Source organism: Lynx canadensis, chromosome A1 (genome assembly GCF_007474595.2).
Source record: "Lynx canadensis isolate LIC74 chromosome A1, mLynCan4.pri.v2, whole genome shotgun sequence".
Lineage (NCBI taxonomy): Eukaryota > Metazoa > Chordata > Mammalia > Carnivora > Felidae > Lynx > Lynx canadensis.
In genome coordinates, this window is record NC_044303.2 from 164,808,461 (window position 1) to 164,817,255 (window position 8,795).

Sequence of the window (8,795 nt, forward strand, 5' to 3'; positions counted from 1 at the left end):
GAGTGATCTCTAAGGACGTTTTTTCCTCGAAAATGAGAAAAGTGGTATTATTACAATGATGTCAACATATGCATCTCTAGGATCAATTTCTTCGCTGAGTGAAGTCAAATTCTGGTAACTAATCTACTTTTCTTGGGGAAAAAAGTCAACCACAAGGATTGTGTATAATTTGCTATGTTTCCTCAGTATTAGTTTTAGGCTTTAGGTAGGGTGTCTCTTCATGCAATGCAATCTATGCTTAAAATACCTCATGGACAGGATGACTCATCTAGTTTTAAAATTAAATCGTACTGGCCAAAACATGGTATTTGAATCAGATCCTCTGAATTTTAGGTTGAAATTGGAAGCTTAGTGCCCGGTATTGCTTTTGAGTGGTTTACTAGCCTGAATATAAGACCTTTATGCTCTGCCTGTGTGAGAGAAGTATTTTATAGTGTAGAATACTATGTGGTTTATCTCTCAATTAAGGAAATATTTTTTCTATAAATCTCAGAATAAGTTTAATTCCACAAACATTTATTGTGTGCCAGGGATGATTGTGGAAGATAATGGTACAAAATAAAATAATTGCTGTATTATGCGATAGTAAGCTGCAACTGTCTACTTACTGACTATTCTTTTCCAAATTTCAACTCCTTTTTTTCACTCTACCTGTACATTAACTTCAAAGAAACTGTTCAATCCTTGATTTTTCGATGTTCTGGTTCTCTATCTTAGCTTCGTTTTCTTCTGCATTTAATCTTGAAACTGTGAACCACATTTTCATCTCCCTCTCTCCAATAACCCCAACAGCTTTGTTTCCGTGTCTTTCCCAATACCTGCACTTTGAAGCCTAGTCGTCAACCTGGATTATCTCTTTGACTACGTTCAGGCAAACGGCCACTGCTAAAGGGAATCATATAACTATGGAAGGAAGGGAGAGAACAGATTTATAGTTTCTAGCTTCAGGCAGGTACTTAAATCTTCCTCAAAATCCTTTAAGCTTTTCATCAGTCTCTCTTGTATGCATTATTATTCTAGACTCCCATAACTCTTCTCAGATTCCCTACTCCTATCCTTTGACTCACAGAAGTTGACTGTGCATTAGAATTCATAGAGAAAACAGACTAAACTAGGAGGATTTTTCTCATTTCTCAACCTAATGTATCCACTCTGCCTTTTCCTTCTCTTCTCACAGGAAGCGGTCATTCTTTCTGTTAAAAAAAATTCCGTCATACTTTGCTATGGATCCCATCATTCCCATTTCCTTAGGGACTTCAGTCCATTGAATATCATGGCTGAATCTCATAACTGGAAGACTTCTATGCCACTCCTTTCAACAAATTTCCATCTCTCCAACCTAAAACAGTTAATAAACCCATAACTCACTTCAATCTTATATATTTTACTAGGCATCACACCATACAATTCTGTCCATTAACAGTCAAGTTTATTCAAAGACTATCTCTCACCTCCTGTTCATGCCATGTACATGTAACTCACTGTGTTTAGAATCCCATCCCTGGAAATTACTGGAACTGCTTTTGCCAATATTGCCCCAAACCTCTAATTGTAAGATTGAGTGATTTATGGTTCTGTTTTTTAAGTTTATGTATTTATGTATTTAGAGAGCAGGGGAGTGGCAGAAAGAGAAGGAGAAAGAGAGGAATCCCAAGCAGACTCCACACTGTCAGTACAGAACCCAATGCAAGGCTCGAACTGTTGAACCTTGAGATCATGACCTGAGCTGAAATCGAATCAAATTCTTAACTGACTGGGCAACCAAGGTACCCCTATGGTTCGTATATAATTAATTTCTGAGTAGTATTTGATAGTACAGTTGACTATTTCATTTTCTTCACATTAAATTGCACTTCTCTCTTGGCCTCTTTTTTTTTTTTAGTTTTTGAATTCTGTTTCTTATCTTCCTTTTTGGACCTGTATCCTCTACTGTACTCTCTATTTCTTTGTTTTCCATGACTTCGTCTGAAGCCCACTGCCTTCTCAAAAAATATACTGGGTGACAAAGGTGCAGATTTTACCACCTTTTCCATCACCTCACTATTACCATCAACTGCTTCTGTGGTCTCTTCAGCATCAGGAAGGCAAAGCTTGGAATCATGTTCCTGAGAAGACCCAGGGCTATAACAAGGAGATATGAATTGATGACTCACAATACCTGACTCAAACACAAACTTGCTCTTATGCATCATAGCATATCTCCAACTGTTCTAAGATTGCTCCCGTTAACTGCCCAGTGGCACCTCAAATTCAACTGTGTAGGACTGAACTTAAACTCTGTCCTAAATCAATTGTTTCATTTTATCCCCTTTAATAAATGACACTTCAGTTTCACTTGATTTCATAAGCTAAAAATTGGTTGGGAGTGATTTTATATTATTCCAGCTTTCCTCATTCCTACTGTTTCACTAAACCTCATCAACTTCTAACTGCCTCTTCAGTGAACTTTGTCCGCTCTATATTCAGACTCTATCTTAGCCATCGTAGCTTTGTTTAGCTAAATATCAACTGTATTATTTCAATAGTCTTATAACTAATGTTTCTGTCTCTCATTTAGCTTCTTTTAATTCTCAAATATCTGATTGTTCACACTCTTGTGTGAAATCTTCAAATGTTCTTTATTACTCTTAAGATATAATTTAAACAGTCTTGGGTATTAAAAAAAACCCATGTCTTATTCTATCTTTCCTATGTCACTCTTTACATGCAGCCCCTTTTTGGACCATTCCTTAATGCATGATCTTTGAATTTTCTGTGGCTTTGCACTATAGTCACTTAATGCTTCCTTTCTTTGCTTCAGGAATCACTAGAAACATAATCTCCTCTCAAAAGCATTTTGATAGGCCTTAGCAGTCCACTCCCAACCATACCTATTGAATTCTTTTGTGCTGCCCTTCTCACACCTTGTTCTTACCTGCTAGCATATCACTAATTATACAGTAGTTTTGATAGTTGGGTAACTTTCTATTTAGTTTATGAGGATGTAAGATCTTTGAGGACAGGGGCTATATCTTTTCCTGACTGCCTAACATCTTGCATAGTGCCTATAAGATATAGCTAATACAAAATAAATGATTAATACATGAATTAATTCTAGTGGCTTCCAAATCCAATGAGTTCATAAAAGTACTTTACAAATTTGTAAGGTGAGTGGGATTTTAAAGGTGAGTGGGACTGGCCAGTCATGGATCTGGGGCTCTGATTCTTATCTGCTCTGTGCCATAAACTTATAAATGACACAAACTTTCTCTAATTTCATGTTAGATAGTATGTACTCATATCAGAATGATGTGAACAAGTTTGTTGACTATTAATGAGTTCAATGGGAAAAAAAAGGTAACTTCCCATGTCCAGATAATATAATTTCTTGTCTGGACACGTAGTCAAGTTTCCCACAGAAGGAGCTAGGGAGATATTTATTTTTAGTTTTTTCAGCCTGGAATGGCTTATTCAAGTTAACTCCTGAATCTGCTTTCTGCCAATGGTCACTAGTCATAAAAACTGTTCCACAAAACTCCTTCAGTTTGCAATATTGACTTTCCTGTCCACTAACTTTATTCTGTCTTTTGATTGATCTTATTTGCCCTTTGGATTCAGTACAGTTTTCTTGCTACAAACTTGAACAATAAATACTGTGGTTCTAAATCCCAGTTACATAGCCTCGGGCTTCTTTTTGAGTAAACCTTCCTTGTTTAATCTAGGCCAATGTTTCCCACTATGGCTGTATACTATAAATATCTGGAGAGCTTAAAAAACATAGATTAGCAGTTTCTAGTCTGGACCAATTAGAGAAATCTCTGTATATAGGGTTCAAACATAGGCATTTTTAAAAAAGCCAGACAGGAATATTATGGACAGAGACCCAATGGCCTAACACAGTGACACTTTTGTGTTCTAAAAGCAGGACAAAAGACATCTTCTGTTCTTTGGACTAAGAGTTGAGAAGAGTCTGTAACTCCGGAGGTATAGTTTTCTATAAAGGCAATGTTTTACTAAAGGAATTCACAGATAAAGTAGGAAAAATAGGCTTTAGAATGGTACCATAAATATTTCACAGAAATTACAAGATCATTGATTCAGTTTAACTGTGTTTCAAAACCAACCAAACTTTTGATGTGGCAACAAATTTTTGTAATCATGTATGGACTTTCAGTTCTTGTCCTGATTACAATGATAGGGGATACGTCTAAAATTTTTAGTTTCCAGAGGTACAATTAAGTTTTCTTTCCATTCAAGTTTTAAGTTTCCCCTCATTGAAATTCAATCTAGTAGTAGTAGGAGGAGGAAGAGTAGTACCATACTGTTAAAAAACTATTAGGAACATGTACTCATTGGTTTCCATTAATGGCATTAGTACAATAAAATTTCGTTTCCAGCATTTTTGTTTCTGGGGAGCTCTAAAAGCTGAAAAGCTTAATCTCTGAAAACATTGTTTTTATTTGCAGGACAAAAATGAAATAGGTTTACTTTGAAATTAGAAATTGCTAATCCTATTTCCTAGAGTTGTTAACAGTGAGTCACTGTTTACAATTGGATTATCCACCGAAGCAAGAGCTGCATACCATGTGTGATAGAAATTGAAAAAGCCTCTATGACTAGTGGCCATTGATTTTCTGTTACTGCACAATGGTAAATGTGTCATCTCCTTAACAGTATATTCTATAGCTCTATTAAAGTGCACTTCCACGATTAGAAGCACATGGAAGTAAGTCATTGGTGAGGAGAAAATATAAAATACAATTGCAAATTAATGAGATGGACTTCACTTTTGGCCACCCCAAAATAATAATTTTTTTTCAAGAATGCATTTTATAAATATGTGCATGTGTTATCAAAGTCATCATGTCATTCTGGGAGATAACTGTTCTTTTTGCGTTGTTCCCATTACTGGGATACCATATGAAACATGAGCTGATCTCCTGGTCCTCATGTTAGGATGGACATGTTATCTTCAATCTTCTGATGTAACAGTATATTACTCAGTGTACTGTAGAGAAACAGAATGTGTGTGTGGGTATGCATGTAATGACATCAGTACAATAAAAAATTTTCCCAACATTTAGTTTGTATATCTTCATCTGTATCTATATCTATATGTCTCTATCACTATCTAGCTATCAAATGATTTATTATAAGGAAGCGAGGAATGGGCCCACATGATTATGGAGGCCTGCAAGTCCTAAGAGGCTGGCAAGTCCTAGGGTGATTCAGCAAGCTAGAAACCTGGGATAGCTGGTGGTGTAGTTCTAGTCCAAAGGCCAGCAGAGTCAAGACCTAGGAAAAGTTGATGTTTTAGTTCAAGTCTGAAGGCAGGAAAAAAAACTACCTTCATAATTTTTCCTTATCTGGGTATCATTTGTAATTGGATTCTCTCTCTCTCTCACTCTCTCTACACACACACACACACACACACACGCATGCACACATTTCAAATCCACTTTTTATACACTGAGTTTTGTTTTACTTAACTTTTGACAGTAAGAAAACGCTCAGTAGTATATATATGTATTTTTGGGGTCAGGTGGGACCCACTGCAACCTTTAATTCCAAGCACAGTCCCCCTTCCCAGCATTATCATACACATGGTGAAACAGGATGTCAGGGTCTAGGCAGGAACAAAACCCAGACCCAGATATACCTATATCTAAGGAAAACAACAACAACAACAATAACAACAACAACAACAACAGTAAAACCTTGGACTGCAAGTAATTTGCTCTGCCAGTGTTCCGCAAGACAAGCAAACATTTCTAATAAATTTTAACTTGATAAATGAGTGATGTCTTGCAATGTGAGGAGCATGTAATGCCGAATGTCACATGATCACATTTGAGCCAATGGTTGTTGAAATTCACTTTGGTATATGAGTGCTTTGGATTACAAGCATGTTTCCAGAATGAATTATGCTCGCAAACCAAGGTTTACTGTGTGTGTGTATGTGTGTGTGTGTGTATGTGTGTGTGTGTGTGTAGAATATGGATGTATATATATGTAGAATAGTGTAAAATTATATACACATATATATTTGTGGAGAAGAAAAAATGATAGTGTGATTTAGGTAGGGCAGAGAGTTAGGTGAGGAGAGCAGGGGTCAGTGCTCCCCCAAATTGTATTCTTTAGAGAGTATGCTGGAGGATGCATGGGTATGAGCGGGATGTGGTAGCCAAGATACTGAGACATGTGCTTGTAGCTGTTCTCTTGATCCTGTCCAAAGGAGTCTGAAATCCTGGGTTCTTTCCAGGACCTGGGCTGGTGTTAGAATGTAGAGTTCTAGTTGACTGTGCCTAGAGGCATAGGCCCTAGAGGCTGGGGTTTTGTATAAGTGACATCTCCAAGATAAGTCAAGGCTTCTGAGAAAGTTATAGTACTGGAGCAAGGGGCTTTGATGCTTGGGGGTGGCAGGTAAAAGACAGGGTGAACTAGAGGGCAGGGCAGCCTCCCTGCTAGAGCTCTCCCTGAGCTGGAGCCTGCTCCAGCTAGAGTCAGAGAAGCAGGAGGCCCAGGCACAGGGCAAGCTGTAAAAGGTGAGGTGAGAAGTACTCGGGCACTTGTCTGCCTGGCTGCTTCCCACACTCACTCTCCTCCTACCAGGGCCGAGGTTCTATCCACCCATTACTCAACACACCTGAGAGGTCTGACCACGAAGCACCATGTGTATTTTTTCTCAGTCTCTTCTGGGAATCTTCTTATGGGGTGCAGGCAGAGAGAGGGCACAAACATCAACTTTGTGTCTGCTGGAGTCCAGACTGGGTTTACCTTGTGCAGTGAATACCAGGGATGAGAAAGAATACCCCTACTTGTTGTTATGGGGATGAAAGTCGATGTCTCACAACTCTAGGGGCTGCAGAGGTCTTGGCTGCCCCTTTACTTGGGCAGTGGAGCCAAATCCTCCTTTGCCCCAACCTTCCTGATCCCCTAAGAGATGATCATTCCCCTGCTCACCATGGGATGAGGATGCCTTGGGGTCAGTGACCCCAACTCCAGAGACTTGAAGCAGCACTGGTGAGTGTCAGCCATGGTGAGTCATGATGGGGCAATCAAAAGAGAGAGGACTTTTTGATAAGTCCTCTCTTGACTGACACCTCTCAAACTTCATCTGATCCACACCTACAGGGTGAAACTTGATTCACCTCTTATTAATTGCTATCAGCATTTCATAGTGACAGATTTGTGGGCGTGGCCTTCCAGTCTCACTCTCCATGGGCTGAAGTTTGTGGGCTGTAGTTGGCTCACGTTGGCCTTGCCATGTTAGGGAGAAAACACTTAGAAGTCCCAGGGTGCAGTGAGGATTCAAATGGTGTCTGGTTGAGTAGGGACTGGGTTTTCCTCATGTAGGCGATGACTTTTTCATCTCTTCCTTCAAGATTATCTTCTCAAGTTAGAAAGTCACCTTACTGGAGCACTGGGTGGCTCAGTCGGTTAAGCATGAGACTTCAGCTCAGGTCATGAGCTCATGATTCTTGGGTTCGAGCCTTGTGTTGGGGTCTGTGCTGACAGCTCAGAGCCTGGAGCCTGCTTCGAATTCTGTGTCTCCCTTTCTCTCTGCCCTTCGCCCACTCACAATCTGTCTCTCTCTTTCTTAAATATAAACATTGATTTTTTTTTTTTAAGTCACCTTATTGAGTTCCTGTCTCTGTTCATCCCTGGGAGCCTTCATCTCTTCTCTGGAGTTATCATCTTCCTCTGCCTCTTTCTGTGATGCCTCTGTTTCTTTAATTCTCCACAGTGACCAACAACAGAGGGCATGACTAATAATCAGTTCAGTCTTGGTGGGCATTGGAGTTGGGGGCAGGGCTGCAAGGAGCTTGGATGACTCGATGATGAGGTCCTCAATGAAAGGCTTGCTCTGAGGGCTGCCTTCGTGGATTCTCTCTGCTTGTGGGTGGGTGGCTGCTTGTACGTGTTGGAATCTGAGTAGGATGATGATGGAAATGGGCCAAGCCTGTCTGGGGTAGGGAGATCACAGTGATTCTTGTGGCTGAAGCCTGGGAGATGATTCTAGGGGTCTGGCTCTCCACCCACACCTCTGGGGATGGTGGAGAGATGTGGATATGGGTGACAGTGAGCTCTTGGCTTCTGAGCAGTTCCATGTGTTCCAGGAGGTAATAGGGACAGTGGGCTTGTAGATTATGATGAGGACAGGCTATTCCAGGTCCAGGATGGTTTTGTCCTTGGGGTTGGCAGTCAAGTCCTTATAGCGCAGCACCTTACTGTCCATAGTGTTTGTGTTCTAGCTCTATTATTCCAACTGATGTTAGAATAAATGCATAACTAATAAAATATTTTTAAAAGTCCATCCGTGTATTATGTAAAATAAGCCAGGTATCACCAGCAGTTTGCGATTAATAGTTTGTGAAAATTATTGTTAAAGAACTATAATACCAACAATAATTTGAAACGATTAAAGACATTGTTTTTTTTAAAAAAATAAATGTTTTATTTTGTAAATGCCTAAAAGTAGGCTACATGTGGGATTTTGTAAACTAGATGCTACATAGTAAGAACAATGGGCAGTAAATTTGATTGATAGTATTAACATTGCTATATAGATAATTTAGGTCTAAATATATGAACATTGATGTATGTATGGATAAATTTAATGTCATATATAATATATGACATAATGTATTATATGAGCTGGCAAACATTTATTGAAATTAAAAAAAATGTAACAGATGATACGTAAACATGAATTGGAGACATGCAACCAGTTTTCCCTACAACTCAGTTAATAGCCCTGAACAACCCGTAGTGCTTATACTCCAGGAGGTAAAATCTGTGCATCAACATCAAAA

At 39.1% G+C, this 8,795-nt stretch overlaps 1 pseudogene; it reads right to left on the reverse strand.

Annotated features, from left to right (window-relative positions):
• Nucleotides 1-839: 839 nt before the first annotated feature.
• Nucleotides 840-8,218, reverse strand: LOC115520070 (annotated as a pseudogene).
• Between the last annotated feature and the right edge of the window lie 577 nt (nucleotides 8,219-8,795).